Here is a 25,830-nt window from a genome sequence, read left to right on the forward strand (position 1 = left end):
TGACTGTTACTGTAATGTTGTTCTTTAATGGGTTGTAGTGGTCCATCAAAGGAGCTGTGATAACCCGGTGCCCCTGGACAGCTGGGAGAGCCCACCGTGCTGCTGGCAGGGTGCTGTTCTTCAGGGAGTCAACATCTTACAGCATCCTTTTTCTTAAAGTCACTTATTTTTTTAAGCCTTCAAGTCACAATATTGTTCTTAATTTTTATGAGTTTCCTGTGTTTGTTCAAATTTATTCCTTTATATTTTTCCTTCTTGTTTTATTCTAGGTATTAATATGGGGTTTTATCACCAAATTACAGCCATCCATTGCCTTTTTAATATATTTATTTAAAGCAATTGATATTGGGAGAAAACTGTTGTTAAAGATGCTTCTAAGATCTTTGAGACTTTCTTGATTTGATTCTTATTTGGTTAAACTGATGATGCTTATGTATTGATATTTAAATTGACGGTATGCTGAGAATGTAAGAATTGTGCATCTGTGTTTAAATAATAATAGGAAAAATCTTCAGGAGTTAACAATATTTAAGCCAATATTGAATGATATGTATAGTACATTTCAGAGAGAAAGTGTAAATCTGGGTTACAGCGTACTGTGGCAGGACTGCAAAAGGAAATTTGAAAGGCAGTACTCTAGCTCCCGCCCAAATGAATGCCCACTGTCATCAGCAGTGCTGGTTTTTGTATGAGTCGCCAGTTGTGGACAGTAGTTTGGCTGAGCACGGCATCTTCCTCACTTGTCTTATTGGATGGATAATAGAGTGACACAGCAGCTGTACAAGTTACTGAACTTTGGCGAGCAATGTATAGTCTCAAAATGTGGACTTCCAGGAAGTCTGGAAGAGAAAAATGACTTTTCTTTTTTTAACCACTGTAGTTACTTTGCCTTTTGTGAGAAGACAGTTACCAGTAAAGCAGCAAAGGTAGGAAGACTGAGCAAGTGCTGAAGGCTGGAAAGATCGTATATACCAGCGAAAGCTATTGGAAGCTGCAAAAAAGACGTTTAACCAAACAAACTGTATCCTCTAAATTTAGTTCCCAAACCCTACGGAAATGCTGACAACTTCCCAGAAATCTAAGCAGCCAGCCTGACGGTGTGGCTTAGTACTGCTGTACACGTTCTGCATCTGGAAGTTCTGCATAAAGAACTCCAGCACTGAGAAATTACATCCGTGCAGAGACCAGGGCTCTCGTGTTCTTGTGTATAGTTTCCTTCTGTGCAAAGTCATTTAATGCTCTAAATTTTAGCCATTTCTGAGGATACTTTCCTGAATATTGGTTTGGTTCTGCAATCAAGTCCTGTGTGAGGAATGCTATGTGTTGATGGTAAAATTTATGTTACTATCTTTTGATTATTAAAAAAAAAAGTTAATTTGTTTTTATGGCAAAAAGTATCCTTGAACTGAGAGGTCTGAGGTATACTTTCTGTTTTCTCCATGTGAGTGCATGACACCTTAGACTCAGAATGTGTTTTATTCTTTTAAGCCTTGATCTGTATGAGCAGAAAACCCTTGCTTCCAGTATTAATTCTCAAGAAGAAATCATGGATAGAGGAATTTTATAATCAGTCACATTTATCCTCTATATATGCATCTCATACATAATTTTTCTCACCATTTTCAATTTTTGACAAGTCTTCACTTTTGTTTAATTGTAGTCATATGCCACTAGCATTTTGAACATTCACATGGATGTGATGAGATTATAGAATGTTTATTGCTGAAAACCAAGAGTGAATGCAGCAAACACTCATAGACAGAGAAAGGATGCTCTGTCAGGATCTCAATGAGCCAGCGCTGTCCTAACGCGATGTGTTATTGGCGAGCAGAGTGGATGGGATTGTCTTTGGGATGTAGCCATGTATCTATGAAACTACGAAGATAGGGATCCTCTATACTCTTAAATAAGGACTCCCATTCTAGTGAGGCCATTCTCCTTTCTGTCCTCCCTCCCTTTCTCCAGTGTGAACAGAAATGCGATTTCACCTCCATCCTATTGAGGACACTCTACTCACTTCTAATTTGATGAGTCAGGGGCTTTGTCACCCGTAGGTCCCCAAACCTCTGTAGTGGACGATAGCTCTACTTATGATTAAATCCAGCAGCATAACTAAGAAAACATCACTGGTAAATACCAATACTTCTCCCACATTTCAAAAAGCAACTAATTGTTTTCTCAAAAATTACTGTTAAGAGATAATTTTCTAAAAAGGTACAATCATGACTTTCATACAGATATAAATCAAGGTATGTTAAAGCTTTTGCTTAAATCACTAAAGAAGGAACTGCTAAGATGTTATAACCAGTTGAAATGAGAATTTAAAGACAGACACATTTATAGTTCCTGAGTATTGAGGTCAATGTATAAATGGGGGCAAAACTGGCCCTTCCCCCAGTAAGGGAGGGAAGTCAGCTGCCCTCAGTCAGAACCAAGTTGCATGTCTATCAACGAGAGTTCTTGAGCTTTGCTTTCACTTATGTAAAATTTACAGAGTTTTAAAATAGCTCCCAAAGCATCAGAATCAGATAAGTAGGAAGGTGTGTTCTAGACAATGCATGGTTTTCCGTTGCAGCACATATTTTCCCTACATTACTAAAGCAACTATGCAGGAAAAAATTCTTTAGGTAAGCAACATTTTTTTTATCTGTTTTTACTCTTCGGTATAGTAATGGTTATTGTTCTATCTCCTTCTGTGTTCCTATCGTATGGGTCATGTGGTACTTAATTTTCTTATTGTCGCTAAAATTAGTTATTTAAGGGACAATTCTTTTCAGTTTGGCTTTATACTCTTTATATGCTAGACCCGTGCGGACAGTGCTGATTGCTCTGCCTGGGTTGCTGCCGTGATTTACCTAAGTGGCCTTTTAAAATCATGACACTGACAATTTGTTTAAGGTAGAGACCCGTTTGGAAGATGCAGCGTCCTGTATTTCCATATCAGTATCCAGTAATGTTAAAGAGCTGCTGACCTTGTCCTTGTGTTTGGGATATTATGCCCAGGCTGTTACATTATTTACATAGACCACATGTGCCCAGTGTGAGCGTGTGGTTGCCTCTGGGGCTTTGTGCTGCAGTTTCGGCAGTGCTGGCTTTGACTTCAGTTTCTACTAGTCTGGCTTTTCCTTGTACACTTTCATCCAGTGCCCATGGCGATCATTCATGCTTCAGACACCTTGTCTTTAGCCCATTCTTCTGAGATTGACTTGCTGATTCTCAGTCAGTTACTTCTCCTGTTGGCCTCTGCCTTGTTTAATCTCTCTCTACCACCACCTGTCCACAATGTGCACTTTACTGGCACCCCAGACAGCTCAGCCCTCACCTGCCCAGGTATATGGATGCTCTTCTCTGTTCCTGTTTCAGTTGCTGCCACCTTTTGTCTGAGCCCGTTGGATTTTGGTAGAAGAATGGCCAAAGCTAGATAATGGCCCTGCCCATACATTCTGGGAAGAAAGTCGGTCAGAATGGGGCTGAAGGTGGGTGGGATACATTGAAACTACATGGAGATTGGGGGTTTTGTAGGGAAATGAATACCTGTATTCAGAGGCAGTTTATGTTCTGGTAGTCTCCTATTACTAGGTAGAGGACAGAGTTAATTATAAATTTAAATATTTTGGCTATTAGTATCTAAGAATTATATATTGTGGGTGGTGAGTGACTCTGCTATTGCCTAACTCAACTCTGGCAAAGGTGGAGGGGTCATCTGTGTATCAGTCTTTTTATTTAATTAATTAATAAAATATTTATTGCAATTTACTATGGACGAGACCCTGTGCCATATGTCTTACTATTTAAAGAAAGAAGTAGGTTGCTAAGCTCTTGTGAAGGAATGATGGTGTCAGATATGCAGACTGAAGACTGCAAGAGAAGAAGGAGCTATGAAGGTAGAGCCTGTAGCCACCGGTGTCCAGATTTAATGGATTTAAAACTACAGTGACTGGTATTTGAACTCGTAATTCCAGTTCATTTACTTTTTACGATTTCAAAAATAACAACATGTTAATGGAGAACTTGGTATTTATTTGGCTTTTTTTACTTTTTTCTGGAAAATTGACAAGTTTAATGAGTACTGTGATACTTTGCAGATATGCTGGTGACACAGCGGTGAGCAGGTTTTTCTGAAGGTAAGTTACTTCTGTCAGTTGTTAGGTCCAGCGCAACATCTTTAACCCCTCCCCGGGCTGCCTCCCGTGGCGGTGATTTTCAAGGAGACTTGCAGGCTCTCTTAAAGGTCACTTCAGATTCTATGGCCACGTTTTCTAGTGAAGACAGACTCTCTGGGTCTTGGCTAGACTCTTTGGATTATAAAGAGCAGAGATCCACTCAGGTGACCTCAGGTGACAGTGGCACAGGGCTTCTCAACTTTGTCACTGTCGACATTTTGGGCTGGGTGATTCTTTGCGGTGGGGGCTTCCTGTGCACTGGAGGATGTTCAGCAGCATCCCTGGCCTCTACTCCCTAAGTACCAGTTGCCCCCCTCAGTTTCCACAACCAAAAATGTCTCTAGACATTGCCAAATGTCCCCTAGGGGTCAAAATCACCCCAAGTTGAGAACTTTTCTTTTAAGGATACCCGGTGAATAAGGAAGGTAGGTATATCAACTCTCCAGCTGGCTCCTCTGGAAGAACAGGGAATGGAGGCTGGTCAGCACAGTCACGAGGTGGTATTTCCATCCTCTCAGCAGGAGGTATCCCGAGGTGCCCTCTGGGCTTAAGGATTTCTGCTTCTGCTTTTGTCAAGGCTACTTTCTCCTCTGTCTCGTGGCTGCTTCTCTTTCTTGCCGTGCCATCAAGATACTGCTCAAGGTCGACCTCTTTGTGTTTGATTATGGCATTGTTGTTATTTTTAGTACAATGATACATGCATGTGAGAAAAAAAATGCAAATATCTGTGCTAAAAATGGTACAGGATATCTCTCCCCAGAGGAGACTGGTCTTATTAGTTTGTTGTGTATCTTCCCAACGCAAGTCAATGTGCGTCGTTCTTTTCAAAGGCTGTAGAGTATTCTATTGTATAAATGCGCCACAATTTGTTCAATAAGAAGGCAGATCACTTTTGAAAGTCCAGGTACTGCTTCCTCTTCCTGATTTTCCGGTTCCCTGAGGAAGATTGCTTTGATTCCTACTTCTCTTCCATACAACCTGAAGCTGTATATGTAGGAGCTTATATATTCCTGACGTGCTGTGGTGGTGAGAAATATTTAACAACCGCTCTCAAGAAAAAAAAAGCTCTGATTTGTGTCATTTGCAGATTTTCAGAGTGTAAATATCCCACTGGGGCCAATTTCAGGTTAACAAAGTGGTATTAGGAATTGATATGTTTGAGTGTTTATTAGCTTTGTTTTTAATATAATTTATTTCATTGTAAGTGTATATAAATTTTAACAGTGACTGTGTTTGACAGTGGGCTTGCAAAATCCCGAAAACTGGACAATCAGCTGTCCTGAGTCAGCTTCCAGCACCCGCTGGCGCTGATGTCCCTGATTCCATAGGGCGGGTATGGCGTTGTTCTTGGTAATGTTGTCTTCAAGTGGTGATGCTGCCCTGATTGTATTTTAGAATCTCAGTGTTGAGAGGATCTTTAAAGGTTATCTAGACCTGCATTGCATCTGGCTTGAGTCTCTTCAGTGACATTCTGGCTAAATGTTCATTTAACTTATGATTATCTCTTGAGTAGGTCATTCGGTCTTTTGACTGGTTGATTAAAAAGCTGCTTTTCATTAGGTTGAAATTCCTCTCCTTATGGGCATCTACCATTCGATTCTGTACTCCATCCCTACCCTACATCATAAAAAATAAGTCAAATACCTCTACCATGATAACTCTTCAAATATTTGAAATCACCTATTATGTTTTATATTAATGTTTTTATTTTTGGAATAAATGCCCTAAGCTCATTCAGGTGTTCCAGTTTAAAGTGTTGCACTTGGATTTGAATAAAGCTCCCGAGAGGGTCCGACAAGCATATACACGAGGGAGAGAGAGGAAAACTTCCCTGCTTCCAGCGGCTATGTTGCTAACTAATGCAGCCTAAAATTACAATAATTTTCTTGCTGGTCCCGTAATTCTGTTGACTGACGCTGAGTTTAGAGTTGATGAAAACCCCTGAATAGTTTTCATATATGCTGCTGTTAAGTCCTGCCTTCCTCACTCTTGCTTGTGGTTTTTTAGATAATTTCTTTGGAAGGAGGAAGCAAATCAATACTCTATATTTATTTTCAGTCAGTTTTCATCTATTTATAGAACCCAACTTCAGCCTTGGCAGGATTTGTTGGGATCATCGTTCTTTTGCTAACTTTTCAACTCCTCTTGGCTTCATATGATTTAGAAATTTGATGAACTTACCAACGGTGGTTTTTTCCAATTCTGTGATGAAATGCCTGAGCATGAGAGAGTTCAGGACAGAGCCCGGTGGCTTCTCACTGGTCTTGCCCTGCTGGTTGCTATTAATCTGCTTATGAGTACCTTGGAATTGTCTTTCTACCAGTGATCCATCCACTCAGCAATGCGTCCAGCTGTGTTCCTCAGACCACCATTTCTTTTTCAGGTTAACAAGTGCCCTGAGGAAGAAAATTTTCTAGAGGAATTAGAGGCACACTGGGTTACACAAATATAGGCAGATTTTCTTACTGTGGGATTTGTGTATTGTGAATCTCCAAAATGGGGAATATAATTTATTATGTTTTAAACTTTTGTGGTCATGGACCACTTTTTTCCTTCCAGATAAAATAATATGTCTAAGCAAATTGTTCTGTGGGTTGGTAAATGTTTTCTACCAGAGCAAAATATAGAGAAGTAATTTGCAGGTTTTCAAAACTTTAGCTGGGATTGTCCAAGGTTAATTAGGCAAGTGGTTCCTAATTTGCAGAAGTGGAGCTTCATGTGTTTGTAGAAAAGAGGAGACGGAGGAGGATGACATGGTGTAACTGGCGATACTCCAGGGAGGGCGTAAGTCTAAAGCCAGAGGCAGACTCAGATGCCAGACAGGTAACGTGTGACATTTGTTAGCGGATATCCTGTCATCAGATTGGGGTGTAAGACCCACCTAAAAGCATGCAAATAATTTTTTGAAGCACTTTGCCAAACAAAGCAAATATTTGGGTGTTATTTAGTGTGGTCTAAAGGCTGAACTTCATGAGAGCAGCTACCTAACTCAGCCAAATACAAAGATACTCCTTTCATTTTTGGAGAAAAATGGAATAACTTATATTTTACATAAACGTCTTCCTTTTCAATATAATTATCCTGGCTAGTTAATGCTGTTTAGTTTTCTTTGTGACACATTTCATGGTATGCAGACTTTTGTTATGTTGATACAGAATATTATAATATTTATATTTCCTTAAAAATATGAGCTTCATTCTTTGTTTCTTTAATCCTCCACCATGGAGAGAGCAGTAATAATAGAACTTAAATAGTAGCTAGACATAATTAGATAGAATAAGTATTTAAGTTATATAAAAGCCTTTTATGTAGAGTATGAATCAAGTAACCTAATAATATATAATTCAAATGAATGTTCTCAAGACAGCAAGGGTATATCAGCAAACTTAAAAATTCTTTTCTTATAAAGATAGGAAAAAAAGTTTCTTGTAAGGTAGTACGCACTCGTAAAACCATGCTTAATCTATATGATATTCATATGGATTTCCTATAATTTAGCAATTTCTTTTTATGCCTTTAGATTATTTTTAATTCTTTTCACAGTGAATAATCTGATATTTAAGTCTTTGTGTGCACTGCTGATAATTACGTATAAGTGGAATTGGTGGTGCAGACTGTATGGACATTTGTACACCCGTGATGCACACAGTCAGATTGCACCCTAGAGAGTGAGTGGAAGTGCTGGTCTCCTGGCACCCGCCTGGTGTGGCGGGGAGCTTTTGGAGGGGCGTGATATAACCATAGCATAAGAAATTAGCAAACGACGTTTAAGAACATTTTAAACTGTTCTTGATTCTCGAGTTAAATGAAATCTTGGAATTCCTTCCAAAGTCTGTTCATTTTTTCACTGGTTAGCTCAAATCAGTAATGTTTTAGTGGGTATAGTCTTTTTTTTCTCTCTCTCATTTAATGCAACAACAGTTCTTTTCCACTTCTGGCTTCTGGTTCAGTTTTTGTGCTGTAGAGGGAGAAAATATTGTAGTCTTCTAGGCACAGACATGTCTTCTGATTATAATACTCGTTCTTGAAGCACTTTTGCTATTCTTGGAGTGTTGTCCTGAAGGCTTTGCAGAAACTTTGGTTTCTGTTACTCTTATTCGTTGGAGAGATGGATTTAAAACCCACCCAGAAGTCCATCAACATTCTACTGTATTTTTTGGAGTAGCTGAAGAACTGCTTAGTATGAACTTTAGTGTTCATATAAAAACACGATTTCATTGAGAGAGGAGTTAGTTTCAAAACATGCTTGAAGCAAAAATATAATTTATCTTCGTATGACTCATTGGTTTCCCTGTTAGCCTGGTTTTCTGCTGCCTGCAGGATGGCATATTGGCACACCCCAGAAGCTCGGCTGGGAGAATTTACGATTATATTAGTGAGAGTGCATTTGACTGTGACTTAGAAGTTTTCAAGGACATGAAGTGTTTTCAAGGAAGAAAGTTGTAGAAGAGTGACCAGCAAATGTGCTTATATCACTGTAAAATAAAGCTATAGTCTGAAAAGGAAAACACCTTCTGTAGCTCTGTTTGCTTTAGCATTGCTCCTTGATAACGAGCTGGATATAATGTTTTAAACCATTTTTCTTGGAAATAACCAGACTAATAGCCATCTAAGAACTTGGAAGTGGCTTTTCCTGTCCTGTCCTTGAATTCTATTGAGTTTCCCGTATGTAACATACGGTTTTGAGCAGAGTATTAGTAGTTAACAACCATTAGGCTGTCCCTTTAGGTCACAACCAGCTCATGCCCAGGTGCCTTCTAGAATGGACCATCTGGCCACCTCAACATTCTACAGGCAGTTCGAGACGTTCCTTCTTTGCAAAATTAGAATTTCTACTGTTTGATTAAAAAGGAATCTAAAATGCCAAAATAACTGCTCTTCCCATCCCTCCCACTTTTTAAAATACCTTATTTATTTGGAATCTGGATTTTCTTTATATTTTTTTGGGAAAGAGAGGAATTTAAAAAATATGGCAAGCTGATGGGGATTTGTTCAAGATCGCAACTTTTAGAGCAGGACGTAAAGTCGATTCATAGCAACCTCTTACACTCTGTAGTTGCTTGATTGCATCCTTAATAAGCAAAGTTAAACAGTGTCCTGAAAAGTTTTAGTTTTTTTCCAGCTTTGTCGAGGTATGATTGATAAAATTGTGTATATTTAGGTTGTACAACGTGATTTTTTTAAGGTGTACGATGTGATGATTTAGTATACATATACATCGTGAAATATCACAGTCAAGTTAATTAGCAATTTCAGTTTTAATTGTAATTTTATTCTTTGAAAAGTAGTGAATGATGACTAGTATAAAATAATTCGTAGTTAACTCTATTTTTTCGGAAGAGCCCTTCTGTGTATTATTTTCCATCAAAGTGGAGCTTATTCTCTTACAGATAAGTGCTGTAAAATATTTTCATGTACTCTCTCAGTTAACTAATTAATTTCCCTATTTCATATCCAAGTCTAACATTTTCCTATATGTGCTTTCTTTATCTACCTATATATTTATTATTGTAGTTGTATGTGTGTATGTTTTGTTGAACCTTTTGTATGTAAGTTGTAGACATTATAACATTTCACCACTAAATATTTCAGCATAAATTTTCTAGGAATAAAGATGTGATCACAATACTGTTTCATACCTAAGAAAATTAATAATTTCCTAATGTCATCTAATATCCATGTAATTTATTTGAATTTCTCAAATTATCTTGAGAAACTCCTTTTTTTTAAGGAATCAAAGTTTCTTGATTTTTTGAACATTAGCCCATTTTTTTAAATTATAAAAATAATGCATTTCTATTAAAGAAAAATCTTCAGAAATGGAGAAAAATATAAAGAACAAACCAAAACTACTCATAATCCAGAGATAGATCCTTATATTGTATATTAGGCCTATATTTGATATATAGATTTATACCCTACTCTTTCCTATTAATATTATATTACAAAAATATCATTTATTAAAACTAAATTATTCTATGTATTAAAAGTTGATATTATGGAAATATTATAATTCTTTTAAATATTTCCTTATTGTTTTATGTTTAGATAAATTCCAATTTTTTCCCGTTATAAATAATGCCATGATGAGCATTGTTCCATATTGAGAATGTCTTTTCTAGCTAACTTTTTTCCCCCAAATCAAAATCAATTCAAGATTTGTGCATTGCATTTGGTTGCTATGTTTCTTTAGTTCTTTTTAAGGTAGAAGATTTTCTTCCCTGATTTTCTTAAATGACTAACTTTTTGAAGATACCGGGCCAGTTGTCTTGTAGAATGTCCCATGTTCCAAATTTATCTATTTGTGCATGGTGTTATTTTACTTGTTCCTCTATTTCTTGTGTTTTCTGTAGGCCCTTTTTTTTATAAAAACATGTAAGACTCTTTATTTGTCATCATTAAGTCTGAATTCTAAATGGATTCTTGGACTGGTGGCTCGTATGCATCAGCGGGTTCAATGTTAGTACCAGTTTCATCCCCGTTAGCTTTCCAAAACTTCCACCTTCACCAGGAAGCTCTGTGAGCTTTCCCAATTCAAACTTGGGCTTCTTCGACATTTTTACTTTTCTAACAAAGACATCATGGAGCAGATACATAGAAAAGGCTTGCCAGTCTATTTTTTTTCCAATGCTGTATGGAATCTATTTATTTATTTAAAGATTGGCACCTGAGCTAACAACTATTGCCAATCTTCTTTTTTTTCCTGCTTTTCCTCCCCAAATCCCCCCAGTCTAAAGTTGTGTATTTTAGTTGTAGGTCCTTCTAGTTGTGGCATGTGGGACGCCGCCTCAGCATGGTCTGATGCGCGGTGTCATGTCCGTGCCCAGGATCCAAACCCGTGAAACCCTGGGCCGCCGAATGGAGCGCGCAAACTTAACCACTTGGCCATGGGGCCGGCCCTTGGAATCACTTTATTGACCACTTCTTTCAAGTCATTTGTCTGCACCTCTTGCATCATGATTTCCATCACCTTCTTCCAGTTAGGGCAGACCTGATGGTGCTGAGCATAAGAGATCTTCTGAGTCTGATTGGTGCATTTTTTAGTAAAATCAACACAGAACAGACCAAGTACATAACTATCAGTTAGTGGTCTTGATATCAACATGAGCGTCAGTCATGGTCTGCCATTTTTTGACCATGGGGTACATTTTTGTCATGGGTAAGATCCACGTCATGGAAGTTAGTCAAGTGTTTTTTTTTCCTTGAACGTCCTCCGTAATTAGCTTGGATTTTCTATATGCAACTTCATCATTCTGCAGATCAGCAGAGCTCACTTAAAAAACGTAACCCTTGAAGCTATCAGGTGCAATTTTGGTTCCTTGAGTTCTTGTGACTAGTGTTTTCCCGGTATTTCTTATATCGAACATAACTGCTGCTTTCATATCATACCAATCTTTCTTAGAAAATGAGCCAACCACTTTCTTCTTGGTTCCCTTTGTGCTGCCTTTCGTAAGGCACTGTTTTTGCTGACCACCAGGGTGCTACTCAGAGAGCCAAAACGGTGTATTTCCTCTAAGCTTGATAAGATTCAGGTTGAACATTTTTGGCGAGAATATTTTATAGGTGATACTGATTTACCCTTTGTTGCTTTAACAGCTGAATAGAATTCCATTGAATGGATGTGTAATTTATAAATACTCTCAATGGATAGACATTTGGGTTGTTTCTTTTAAACATATAGTGATGCACTTTGGTGAAGAGAAGGGAATACTCGAAATTTGCTCCAGTTTTCATCTTCCTTGTTCAGCCCTGTTGAAATGCTTAATATTTTTATGTTTTCTTTGGTCGTATAACACAGCCAGAGATTTAATGTGCATTTGTGTGAAAGATACCAGTGTAAGACCAAGGTAAATCCTTGAATCTCAGTGTGATTATTGTTCAAGTTGTTAAAAGGATCATCACCAAATAATGAAGTGTTTCTGCCTCGGCTCTGGCCTGAAGGCTCCTGTGAGAACGTGCTTGCTCTGAAACTGGGGTGTGGATCATCTTGGGGAAGAGCCCCCAAACCCCAGCTTCCTCATAAGAGGATGTAAACCTTTTGCTGGATCCTAGACTCTGCCCCATCTTTCATACCCTTAGGGTCAGCAGACTGGGACTTCTTTATTAGAGTAGACTATTTACATTTGTACCTTTAATTGTAGGATTTTTAGAACTGGTCTAGTCTGAAGAAAACCTGTTTTATAAAATATCTTTTATATTAGATTATTTGCTTTTATATACTTTTTACTTTTCAAGAACTCACAGTTTGCTTCTAATTGTGAGAGAAGTAAATTTTTTTATTACTTTTTATTGAGATTATGATAGTTTACAACCTTGTGAAATTTCAGTTGTACACTATTATTTGTCAGTCATATTATAGTGCACCACTTCACGCTTTCCCCTGGTAACCACTAATCTGTTCTCTTTGTCCACGTGTTTAATTTCCACATATGAGTGGAGTCATGCAGAGATTGTCTTTCTCTATCTGGCTTATTTCACTTAACATGATACCCTCAAGGTCCATCCATGTTGTTGTGAGTGGGATGATTTTATTCTTTTTTATGGCTGAGTAGTATTCCATTGTGTGTGTGTGTGTGTGTGTGTGTGTGTGTATATATATACCATATCTTCTTTATCCAATCATCAGTTGATGGGCACTTGGGTTGCTTCCATGTCTTGGCTATTGTGAATAATGCTGCAATGAACGTAGGGGTGAATGGGTCTTTTTAAATTGCTCACTTCAAGTTCTTTGGATAGATACCCAGTAGTGGGATGGCTGGGTAATATGGTATTTCTATTTTTAATTTTTTGAGAAATCTCCTTACTCTTTTCCATAATGGCTGCACCAGTTTGCATTCCCACCAGCAGTGTATGAGGTTTCCTTTTTCTCCACAACCCTTCCAACACTTGTTATTTTTTGTTTTGGTTATTTTAGCCATTCTAACAGATATAAGGTGATAGCTTAGTGTAGTTTTGATTTGCATTTCCCTGATGGTCAGTGATGATGAGCATCTTTTCATGTGCCTATTGGCCATTCATATATCTTCTTTGGAGAAATGTCTGTTCATGTCCCCTGCCCATTTTTTGATCGGGTTGTTTGATTTTTTTGTTGTTGAATTGTGTGAGCTCTTTATATATTATGGAGATTAACCCTTTGTCGGATATATGATTTGCAAATATTTTTTCCCAATTGTTGGGCTTTTTTTTGTTTCAATCCTGTTTCCCTTGCCTTGTAGAAGCTCTTTAGTCTGATAAAATCCCATTTGTTTATTCTTTCTATTGTTTCCCTTGTCTGAGAAGACATGGTGTCCAAAAAGATCCTTTTAAGACTGATGTCAAAGAGTGTATTGCCTATATTTTCTTCTAGAAGCTTTATGGTTTCAGATCTTACCTTTAAGTCTTTGATCTATTTTGAGTTTATTTTTGTGAATGGTGTAAAAGAATGGTTGATCTTCATTCTTTTACATGTGGCTGTCCAGTTTTCCCAACACCATTTGTTGAAGAGACTTTCTTTTCTCCATTGTATGTCCTCAGCTCCTTTGTCAAAGATTAGCTATCCATAGATGGGCAGTTTTATTTCTGGGCTTTCAGTTCTGTTCCATTGACCTGTGTGCCTGTTTTTGTACCAGTACCATGCTGTTTTGATAACTGTAGCTTTGTAGTATGTTTTGAAGTCAGGGATTGTGATGCCTCCAGCTTTGTTCTTTTTTGTCAGGATTGCTTTAGCAATTCAGGGTTTTTTGCTGCCCCCTATGAATTTTAGGAGTCTTTGTTCTATTTCTGTAAAGAATGTCATTGGGATTCTGGTTGGTATTGCATTGAAGCTATAGATTGCTTTAGGTAGTATGGACATGTTAACTATGTTTACTCTTCCAGTCCATGTGCATAGAATGTCTTTCCATCTCTTTATGTTATCATCAATTCATTTCAGGAAAGTCTTGTAGTTTTTGTTGTATAGGTCTTTCACTTCCTTGGTTAAATTTATTCCAAGATGTTTTATTCTTTTTGTTGTGATTGTGAATGGGATTGTGTTGTTGAGTTCTCTTTCTGTTAGTTCATTATTAGAATGTAGAAATGCTACTGATTTATGTAAGTTGATTTTATACCCTGCAACTTTGCTGTAGTTGTTGATTATTTCTAATAGTTTTCCAATGGATTCTTTGGGGTTTTCTATATATAAGATCATGTCATCTGCAAACAGTGTGAGTTTTACTTCTTCATTGCCTATTTGGATTCCTTTTATTTCTTTTTCTTGCCTAATTGCTCTGGCCAAAACCTCCAGTACTATGTTGAATAAGCGTGGTGAGAGTGGGCATCCTTGTCTTGTTCCTGTTCTCAGAGGGATGGCACTCAGTTTTTCCCCATTGAGTGTGATATTGGCAGTGGGTTTGTCATATATGGCTTTTATTATGTTGAGGTACTTTCTTTCTATGCCCATTTTATTGAGAGTTTTTATCATAAATGGATGTTGGATCTTGTTGAATGCTTTCTCTGCATCTATTGAGATGATCATGTGGTTTTTGTTTCTCAATTTGTTAATGCAGTGTATCACATTGATTGACTTGCGAATGTTGAACCATCCCTGAGTCCGTGGTATAAATCCCACTTGATCATGGTGTATGATCTCTTTAATGTATTGCTGTATTCAGTTTGCCAAAATTTTATTGAGGATTTTTGCATCTATGTTCATCAGTGATATTGTCCTGTAGTTTTCCTTCTTTGTGTTGTCCTTGTCTGGTTTTGGGATCAGGGTGATGTTGGCTTCGTAGAATGTGTTAGGAAGTGCTCCATCTGAGAGAAGTAAATTTTTTAAAAATCATGAAGTTGTCTTCTTAATGGCTAAACACTAAATCAGTTGCATTCTGTGGTCCTTGACTGTGAAAATCTTATAGCTATAATTAGGGAAGAATTTGAAATTGAATATTAAACTAGTTATAACAAATTGGAGGATTAGTTTACTTTCTTGAAAAAATCGTTTGTCAAGAGAGAGTTCTTCAAGGGAAGTGAACATCCTGTTCAAGTCACCAAATTCTTCACAAACGGTATTGAAACTGGAAGGTGTTCCATGGGGACACTATTCTTATTTTAGCTGCATCATTAACAGAAAGCAATTTCTCACAATTAGCCAGACCTAAGTACTCAGTGTAGCATGTTGTAAATTTTATAAGAATATCATTCCTCATATATTTGACAGTATCTTTAGTTCTTCAGAATACTGTAGGAGCTGATAAACGGCCATTCAGCTCTACAAATATAACTTTCATAGGAAAAACGTATAAAACATTTCCTAAGGAATTATAGAACTAAATTCAATGAAAATCAATAGTTTAAGGCATCCAGCCTTTTTCTTTGATGAAACTGCCAAATATTTCTTATTTTAATATGCCATTTCAACATATAAGAAATATGAGTGCTGGACAGAGGATAGAATCATTGTACATTTATAAAGCTACATAGTTGTCTGCTGTCTGGCTAGTAGATTATACTGGGATTGAAATTAAATAGCTCAAGTTCTGTTGTTATGCTGCAGAGAGGTGGCTTGAACTGGTGTGCTGATTCAACTCAAGTTTATTAAAATAATAGTACATATTGTAGTTCTAGAAATAAGAAAGAATATTCACATGCAAGTTATGGTGTAACATAAAAATAATAAAACATTAATTGGGCCAGAAAACTCAAATATTGGACTGTAGAACAGAACCAGATACATAGAAATGCTGTATCATCTAAGTTCTCTGAAAGATTCCCAAGATATTTACCACTGAGTGAAATTTCTCTGTGATCTATGTGTTAATATTTTCAACAAAGACTGTTATTTTTTGTTGGAAGTGTATGAAAATGCAAGTTTTCTTGGGATGGTGTTCTGATACTTACATGCAGGAAAATCCAAATTAGTGGCTAGATACTTTGAGAAGAGACATTAAAAAAAATTCTGTTACGGGGCTGGCCCCGTGGCCGAGTGGTTAAATTCGCGCGCTTCGCTGCAGGCGGCCCAGTGTTTCGTTGGTTCGAATCCTGGGTGCGGACATGGCACTGCTCATCAGACCACGCTGAGGCAGCATCCCATATGCCACAACTAGAAGGACCCACGACGAATATACAACAGTGTACTGGGGGGCTTTGGGGAGAAAAAGGAAAAAATAAAATCGTAATAAAAAAAAAATTCTGTTACAAAACTGAAGAAGTTGGTAAGATTGTCCCCCTCCCCCCTTGCCTGACTCCTGCCTCTTGTCTGTGAATCAGGCTAATTACTTGAAGCAACTGCTTATAGTCCTGGGCCTTTAAGAAGAGCTCTAAATTAGTAAGAATGTGTGAATGCGTGTCCATCTGAATGTGTGGATGACGTGGACGGGGTTTCCCGTCTGTTTGGTTAAATACGTTGGTCACTGGGGAACCAGTGGTCCTAACCCCATTGAAGCTTTGATCTTGCCTTTCAGAAGCGTGGATGGAGGGATGCCAAGAAGAAGGTTCAGGGGGACGTATGACTCTGCTTAGTAACAATATTGTGCCTGGAACACAGTAGATGGTAGTTCCACTGTGTGATGCACAGTTTGAACCGTGCATGGAGTATTTTGTTTAGTTTTAAAGGAAATATTAACAACTAAAGAAGTCTAGAGACTGGTAATGAGGATGAAAAGCATCTAAAATTTATCTTGTAGGAATAACAGCAGAAGAAAATGAGAACCCTTAGCTTAAAAAAGACAAGAGCTAGAGACAGTGGCAGTGATGTGAAGGAAAGCAGGACGGCTGTCTTCAGATGAGGGGTGGACCATTCTACTTCGTACCACAGGGTAGAACCTGGATCTTGTGGGGTAGTTTACAGGGAACAAGTCTCTCCCCCTGCCCCGCTCCCATAAGTCTATTTAAAAATGGCTTTTTTTTTTTTTGATTTGGTGGGTTCTCCATCATTGGGAGAGTTCAGGAATTGCAGTACAAATAGTTTTTAAGTGCCTAGTATGTGTTAGGCACTGTGTTAGATGTACAAAATAACAGGACATAATCTTGATCCTTGAGAGATTATCTTCTAGTAAGAGGAGACACGCTGTAATAAGCGTAATTAAATGTTATCAGTTCTATGGGAGCGGTACAGGCTGAGGAGAAGAGTGAGTCAGAGAAGACTTTACAGGAGAGAGCGTCTTTGAGTGTGGCATTGAACAGTGCGTGCGTGTTTGCCCAGCGGAGGGAGGTGGCAAGGAAGGAAAATGCTCAGGTGACTTCCTGACAGAGACTTTGTAGAGAGGCTTTTGCCACTTGGCATCAGGGTGGCGGGTAGATAAGCCCTGGGGCCTGTTATAGTTCCACAGCTCTTCTAAAAAACTTTACAGAGAAACTAAACATTGTATTCAGTTCCTAATTTTGCCTGAGGTTGAACGGAAATGGTCATTTCTATTAACTTCTTGTATAAAGAGTGAAGGAGACAGAATCATTCCAGCCCTCTGGGAAACGCCTGTTGGCATTAAAGAGCGCTTGTCTCCCAGTGAAGACAGGTCCGCCCTGCAGCCTTCTCTTCTCCCTCAGGCGCCTCCGCACTTCTGTAGCTGACTTCATGCAGTGTTCTCTACTCTGTGTGGCAAGATGTGACAAAGAGGGTCACTCATATCTCTGTCTTGCTTTGTGCGCAGACACACTAATCTTTTTGTTAGGCCATGGTTGGTCACCTCAGACTAAACCCCGTGAAACCTTTGGGGAAAAGGGGCTTGAGATGAACTTTTTGTGACAGCCAGCCATTAGTTCAAAGCCTGTGCAGTGTCAGGGTTGAAGGAAACTATAATGGTCCATGAGAAGAGGCTCACAGGGGTCCTTTCTCAGGGCCAAAGGACAGATGGTTTTCTCCACTTGAGATCATACACAATGCACAATAGCCCCAGTACTTGCTTCCCACCCATGCGACATGAACGCCTTCTCCGTGATGGGAACATGCTCTTTTCAGAGACCCAGCAGGGGGACATTTGCTTGTCGCTACTGTTCTTTTCAGCTGTCTTGTTGGTAGGCTAAGACTGTCCTTTTGTGGAGTGACAAAAAGGGGATTTAGTAAAACATTGGCTCCATAAAGAGGGCCATTGTGTATACATGTACCTTCTGTGTAAAAACTAGTTTCGTATTTTAAACACAATCAAAAGAAAGTTCAACAAGCAATAACTCTGGGTCTCAATTATTTGTAGTAAGATATAATCAATGGTTTTTACTGCGCTAACACATACTGAAAATTTTCATAGAGAAAGTTAATCATCTGTGTATTATATACAAAGATACCTAATATAATGTCCCAAGACAATTTGTAAGCAGTGTAACCACATACTCTGCGCTAACCACTTAAATTATCTGTTATACCAGTTTTACTTGCTGAACTGAGTAATTATTTTCCAGTTATATAGAGAATATGATTTTTCCAGTAATATTTTTAAGAGTCTTAAGTACTTAACTTTAAAAACAGACAGTTTTGTATATTTCTCTGAATTCTCAGCTGTTTGTTTTAACAAAAATTAATTGGCAAGATAATTTTTAGCATTTTAAGTGATTGCCTCTTTCTCCTAAGATATTTTGGCATATTTCCCACATATTCAATTTTATTAATATAAAATATTAGATGAAATCATCTTTATTATGTATTCATTATATAGAAGACAATAATCTGCTTTTCATATTTGTTAACTAATCTGTGGAAATGATTTCTTCCTCTGCAAACCAATCTAAAGCTAAAAAGAAGAGCTGTTAATTTATTAGAATCTTATTAAATTATGTATTTTTCATTTCGTCTCTTTTTGTTGTTCCAAAATTGGGAATTTGAGATGAAAGTGATCTGTACACAGCAAACTAGGGTATCTTTAATTAGAGAATCTGAAAAGTGGATTTTGAATTGAGTTTTGATTATCAAGTTGTTTTTTTAATTAAAAAAGTAAGTGGAAGATTTGATTGACAGGAAAATAAAAGATGCTTTGAAAATTTGGGATTGTGCAGTGTATATACAGAGAAACATAACATAAAGCATGATTGATTTTTTTTTTAAAGATTTTATATATTTTTTATTTTTCCTTCTCCCAAAAGCCCCCCAGTACATAGCTGTATGTTCTAGTTGTGGATCCTTCCAGCTGTGGCGCGTTGGACGCTGCCTCAGTGTGGCCTGACGAGCAGTGCTAGGTCTGTGCCCAGGATCTGAACTGGCGAAACCCCAGACCGCGGAAGCGGAGCTTGTGAACACAACCACTCGGCCATGGGGCTGGCCCCCATGATTGGTTTTTAAGATTTTATTTTTTCCTTTTTCTTCCCCAAGCCCCCCGGTACATAGTTGTATATTCTTCGTTGTGGGTCCTTCTAGTTGTGGCACGTGGGACGCCGCCTCAGCATGGCTTGATGAGCAGTACCATGTCTGCGCCCAAGGTTTGAACCAACAAAACGCTGGGCCGCCTGCAGCAGAGAGCTCAAACTTAACCACTCGGCCACGGGGCTGACCCTCCCCATGATTGGTTTTTAAAGTGAGTGGTCCTGACTGTATGTACTATGAATTCAAAGGAAAGAGGAGTCAGGTCTGGGTGTTGGGTAATCCTGCTTTTTGCCACATAAAGAAGAAATGCCCTTTAAAAATCCTTTAGTTTGTTTTATAGGTTTTTTTTTCACAGTTTATAATTGATCTCACATTAATTATGTTATTTGATCTCTATAGCAAGCTGGATGGCAGGTCTGACAGGCATTACTTTGACAATTTGCATATGAGAAAACCGACCCGGAGGTAATGCCACTTGCCTGAGATGGAGGGGTTAGATTTTTCTTTTCTTAATTATTAGGATGAGTCTTCTGCTGATGCACGGAGTGATTATTTCCTTAAAATAGGATTGCTGATTTCTGAGAAAGATAGTCTTTAGTGCTTTTGATAATATTGGAAACCGTTGGGTCAAACATAATTGCTTTCAACCAACTAATTACATCTATTCAGAAGTAATAATCATATGAAAACATTATTTTGAAAACTTGGCATTTTAGTATCTTCTGGCAAGCAAGAAATGCAAAGGTTCTGTTAATTTTCTGTATATTAATGATTATTCAACAGCCCGATTTGCTGATGCAGCTCTTTACCACTGTGGTCCTTCCACAGGACTATATAAGGCTCCGCGTGACCCTTAGCTAACTTGAGCTAAATTAAAAATTTCAATTATTAGCATCTGGTTTAATAAAAAATTGGGAATTTATTTCTTACATAATGAATTCATTTTTATTTTAAAAATGTCACTTTTTTGGAAGACTTCTTAATAGTTCAGACAATTACTATAACCCTTGTTCTTGTATAGATTAAAATCTGGTAAGCGTGAAGTATTTTAGTGGGCCAATAGCTATGGGGGGTCACAAAGGAAGTAATCTGACATGTGGCACCTGATCCCTCTTAGTCTCTTTATCATGGACTTGGTTCAGACGTCCTCCCTCACTTCTCCCGTCTTCCCTCCCCTAGTTGGGCATATACTGGGATGTTTCTAAAATGCACATCTTACAGCATGCTTAAATACCTCCGTTCACTCCCCATTGCTTTCAAGATGGAGCCCACCTGACACAGTGCTTGGTCCCCGGCCACAGGAAGCCTTCACTCCCTCAGACATGCTGGGTTCCTAATTCGTGTCTTTGCTCCTCAGCCTAGAATGTTCTCCACTCTTGTTCTCTGCCTGGTAAATGCCTACCCGTCCTTTAAGACTTGCTCAAATGTCAGTCCAGATGATGAGCCTCTGCCCAAATCTTCCAGGTGTGGTTAGGAGCCGTATGCGGACTTGATGTAGCACTTTCATAGTGATAGCTCTCTGCATCTCAGTTATTTATTTCTGGGCCTGTCTGCCCTACACAGTGCCTTGCTCATAGTACATACCCAATATACATTTGATGGAAAACCTCTGCTTTCAAAGAGCTTTATGAAGAGGTGGGAAACAAATATAAATATCAATGAACCCATATTACAAAGGAGATTATTTGACTAATCCTAGATAATGCTCTCATAATTACCTCTGTTTCTGCACCCTTTAAATAATGGAGCTGGATTAAATGATTTCCAAAGTATACTCCTGCTTTAAAATTTGGCCATGTAAGGATGGTAACAATTTGGTGTGTTTTAGTAATGGCACGTAGAAAGTGGCAGTTGACTTGCACACTGTTGCACACATTAATGAGAACCTTCATCCCTCCCGTGATTTTATTGTGAAACAGCTGCAAAGAGACTCCTGATTCTTAACTCAACTTTGCACAAATTTACAAAAATACACTGCATGCCAAATTGAGTGAGGATTTCCTGAAAAAAGCATATATGATGAAACAAACATTGCTAGAATTTTGAGATGATTCGGGATTTGTTTTTTCTGCTAATTCTTTGAAAAAGTTTAGGATGAATGCTATGAAAGTTATAACTTTCTCCCCAGATTCTCAGCTCCGTCTTACAATTGGAGGTAAAAAGGAAATCAGTATGAAAAATAACTATGGTGTCCAGGGTTGAAGTTTTTTATATAAAGAACTCCCTGGAAAGGTGCTGGTCAGATTTCTCTTCTGCATAGTTCATAGCCTGTATCTGGTACTCAATAATATTTAATATAATGAATTACAGAGGCTTTGAAAATTTAGCCCTCTGAAGAGCAAATCCAAGATGGTAGATGGAATTTTCACATTACTGTGAAGACAGGGGAGAAGTTGACACAGTGGGTCTCCAGGGGGTGCTTCATCACATCGGTGAAAGCACTATATTCACCTAATTTATTGTAGCAAGGGAAAGACTATTCCCTTTAATAGCCACTTATTTAAGGCCAAAGAGAAAAGAAGGCCAGAGGAAATAAAATAATTTTCAACTAGGTAAAAGAGAATTTAGTACACTTTAAAATTTGGCATTTTCTCTCCCAGCTTCCTTTAACTGCCAGCATTATTTTATTTGCCTCCATTAAATTTATATTTTAGTTTTGCTTTTCTGTGTTTTCAGGAATTTTTGCCTTTAAGTGTTTTGAGTAAAAAGAATAATAAAAAAGAAAAATAGCGCTATATTCTAAATTGATGCAAAAAAGAATGTTGGTTTTTTTCCACTGAGGCTGCAGTGGCGTAGCCAGTGGGATTCACTCAGGCTTTGGGACCAGGTAGAGCGGGCCCTCATTCTGGCTCAGTTACTTATCAACTGTTTGGGCCTGGGCAAGTGACTTAAATCCTTGCAGCCTCAGTTTCCTCATCCATAAAATAGAAATATTACTATCCATTAAGACTTAGAAACAATGTACAGTAGGCATGTAGGATAATGCTGGCACATAGGAAGGTTTTCAATAAATGAAATGAAACAATCGTGCTAAGTCTTTGATAATTACAGTCTTTAGATTCTAATTTTTATTGAAAGAATTATGTGTCATAGATTTCCACTGCCTAATGCAGAGCCTGACATGTGGCAGAGTCTCATAAATATTTACTGAGTCAATGAACCCGTGTAACTTTGTGCAAAAAGGGCTTGGCTGCATATACCATTAGTGTCATGAATATAAATGTGAAATAGGGATAATGGAGGAAGAACTCAAGAGTGGAGAAGTAGCCAAGCGAACAAAATCCCTGGGCTGTCGTGGGGCGGGGTAAGGTTCCAGGAGACCGAGCTGCCCCTCGAGGCTTCACCGGTTTATGTGATGGAAAGAGGGGCAGCAACGTCGAGGTAACCTTGAGGGAGGGAACTGAGTGAAGCCCCCGGGTTGAGGCAGTGGTCTCCTTGGAGAGGGGTTTCTTCAGAACCCACAGGCCAGGTAGCTTGTCCTGTTGAGCCAGCTCACATGTGGGGCCAGCTTTCTGCTGTGCCTCGGAGCCTCTGGCTTGGTCTCCCCTGAGCCAGGGAAGTCTCGTCTTTAGCGTGTGTGGTCATCCATGTTAGGTTATCAGGACTGGCTTGTAATCTTTTTCTGTTTCTTAAACAACAGTATTAAATTTGTGCGTGTCTTTGGCTCCACATATTTCATTTTGGAATATTTTGTTATTTTTGAATGGGTTACACAGGTTCACAGAACAAGAGTAAAAAGATAAGAGTCTTTTCCCCATCCCATCCCTAAGTGAAACTGCTCATTTATCCAGAAGAATTACAGGAACCTATTTGTGTGTGTCTTTCCAGAGTCGGTCTCTGTGTGCAAGTGTATATGTTCCACATGCTTTATGAACTTGGACAACGGTATTCAGTTTCCAACCTCCCAATAGCAGTAATTTACAACATAAAATATATTCAAGCATCGTCATCAAGTGTGCGTGAATACTTTCCCCAACTTTGGCAGTCTCCTGAAAAGAAAAGAAAACGAAGAAAAAAGGAGAACAAAAAAGGAGAATTGCAGACATCCTTTTGTTACCCAAATCACTTAATTCACGTGCTATTACCTGTGGTGAAAATAATTGTGCTTTGTTAAAACAATGTTCTTTTGGTAATGTATTGCAGATATTCACACCTTTCTTTTAGAAAATGTTCAAAATGAGTTTCAATTAATGTGATGATTTACTTGTAGTCCAGATCTTAGGGTATATTAAGTTCAGCAATTTAAAGTTTTAAATTTTCCCGCAAATAATCTCTCCCACAGTGCATGATTTTTATGTGCTAATGAAATGATCTTGGTAAATGGATATCATAAGTAAGAAAAGACAATATGGGCTAAATCCAGACCTGAGACAAAGTCAGATTTGATGAAAGCTCTTTGGGCTGTTTTATACCCTGGTATCCATAAGGGAGATCTATGAAGCCATTCTGACTAAAGAAAAAAATGAAGAATTAAAACTTCTTGTTTGATTTTTATGCTCAAAACTTACAATGGCATCTTGTTTCGTTTGATTCAGGACATTGAACATTTTCTTTCATTGGGTTATTTTCTAGTTTCTTTGATTTTTTTTTTCTTTTTTAGATCCCTGGATCTTTCTAAATGCAGTTGACCAGGAAAGAACGTTTAATGTTTTAAATGTGAAAATGTTTTATTTACCGTGAGTGTGGGAAATTTTTATTCAAATAGGTAAAGATGGGATTTAACCTGAATTATTGGGCCTTCTTACTTTGCCAGTATTAGGAATGAGCAATTGTGCTTGTATTTGTCACCAGTCATGCTGGACAAATAGAGTTTCTGACAGTGTATTTGGAAAGGTGACTAAATTGACTATTTTTTAAAAACCCACAAAAAAATTCTGTAGACTTTTCCCATCTGGTTTTAAGAGCCATAGCTCAGCATTTGGGCTCATTAGCTTCTCCGCCATGTGGTTTAGGATGATCTCAGATTCAAGAGATGCAGTGTAATCTAATTAAGACATAATGCAGAATAAGCCTGGAGTGCACGAGTGAAGGCTCTCAGAGGACTCCCAAAAGGCTGACAGTACAAAAGTCACGGCGTGAGTTTATAACTGTAATTGCTACTTGGTTTTCGCTTGAAAGAAACATGTAATCCAACTGTACAGAAAAAGATTTGTATCCACATTTTTTATGTCAATTTTTTTTTCTATGGTTGGAAATAATCTTTATCCTCTCTTCTACAATGAATACTTTTTTAGATGGTAGTAATGGATGTAAACCTTACAAACTGAGGAGGTCATACTGACTGGTCAGGAGACAACCATTTTTTTTTTTTTTTTTTCAAGGATTGGCACCTGGGCTAACAACTGTTGCCAATCTTTTTTTTTTTTTCTGCTTTATCTTCCCAAACCCCCCCTGTACACAGTTGTATATCTTAGTTGCAGGTCCTTCTAGTTGTGGGATGTGGGACGCCGCCTCAACGTGGCCTGACGAGCAGTGCCATGTCCGCGCCCAGGATCCGAACCCTGGGCCGCTGCAGTAGAGCGCGTGAACTTAACCACTCGGCCACGGAGCCGGCCCCCAGGAGATAACCATTTATTTGTGAAAGCCAGTCCTAGATTCTTAGTACATTCTCCCTGGCCTCCATATCTTGATAAGTTTAGTGCCAACAACCTAAACAATCTATAAAGTATATTTTGGGGTCAATGGGGACTTTTTAGGATATTGGAAGTTACACTGCTTAAGGCATAAGCTTGATATTGGCATTCTTTCTTCAAACAACTCCTTGGTCATGTGAGGATTTCTGAAGGTCATTCATCTTCATCTCATTATTTCCAGAGAATAGCTAGCTTGTTCACTTCCTCAGCTGCTCATCTGTAACCCTACAAGCAAATAATAAAAATAATAGCTGACATTCATTATACCAAGTACCAAGCCTTGTTTAAGTCTTTCTCATGTATTGTCTCAGTCAATCCTTACGACAACCTATTATCCCAGTTTCACAGCTGGAATAACTGAGCCCCAAAGAGATTAAATAACTTTCACATACCATGTAAGCTTTAGAGTGGAGGTGAGCTCTGTCTTATTCCAGAGTCCAAGGTTTTAGCTCTTAACTATTACACCCCTTACTCCTGAAGAGAAGACCCTATTAAAAAAAGCTTTGACAAAGGAAATGTTTGAAGGGAGTATTAGTAGCAGGAGGGATGGGTAGGGAGTAGAGAAGGAGCTGAGAGAAGAGAAGGCCTGTGGAAGAGCATTATATTAACATGAGAGGAACCTGGGGAAAGAGTTGTATTTACTGATGTGGCTTGGTTGTAGCTTCTATTATTTTAAACACGTATACCAGTAAAATTTGTTACATTATTTAATTTGTTTCCCTCTTTAAGTTGATTTTCTGCACGCTTAACCTCTTAATGTTGCCAGTTTTTATAGTCATTTACAAGAGAGAGA

General features: G+C 38.2%; 1 protein-coding gene and 1 pseudogene across 1 annotated transcript in view; one reads left to right on the forward strand and one right to left on the reverse strand.

Moving 5' to 3' along the window:
* COL25A1 (collagen type XXV alpha 1 chain) overlaps positions 1-25,830 on the forward strand; it is a 435,346-nt gene that overhangs the window by 11,459 nt on the left and 398,057 nt on the right. The gene's annotated exons all lie outside the window — the stretch shown is intronic.
* Positions 10,575-25,830, reverse strand: part of LOC103554832 (small ribosomal subunit protein eS1 pseudogene) — a 33,820-nt pseudogene continuing 18,564 nt past the window's right edge.

Source organism: Equus przewalskii, chromosome 2 (genome assembly GCF_037783145.1).
Source record: "Equus przewalskii isolate Varuska chromosome 2, EquPr2, whole genome shotgun sequence".
Lineage (NCBI taxonomy): Eukaryota > Metazoa > Chordata > Mammalia > Perissodactyla > Equidae > Equus > Equus przewalskii.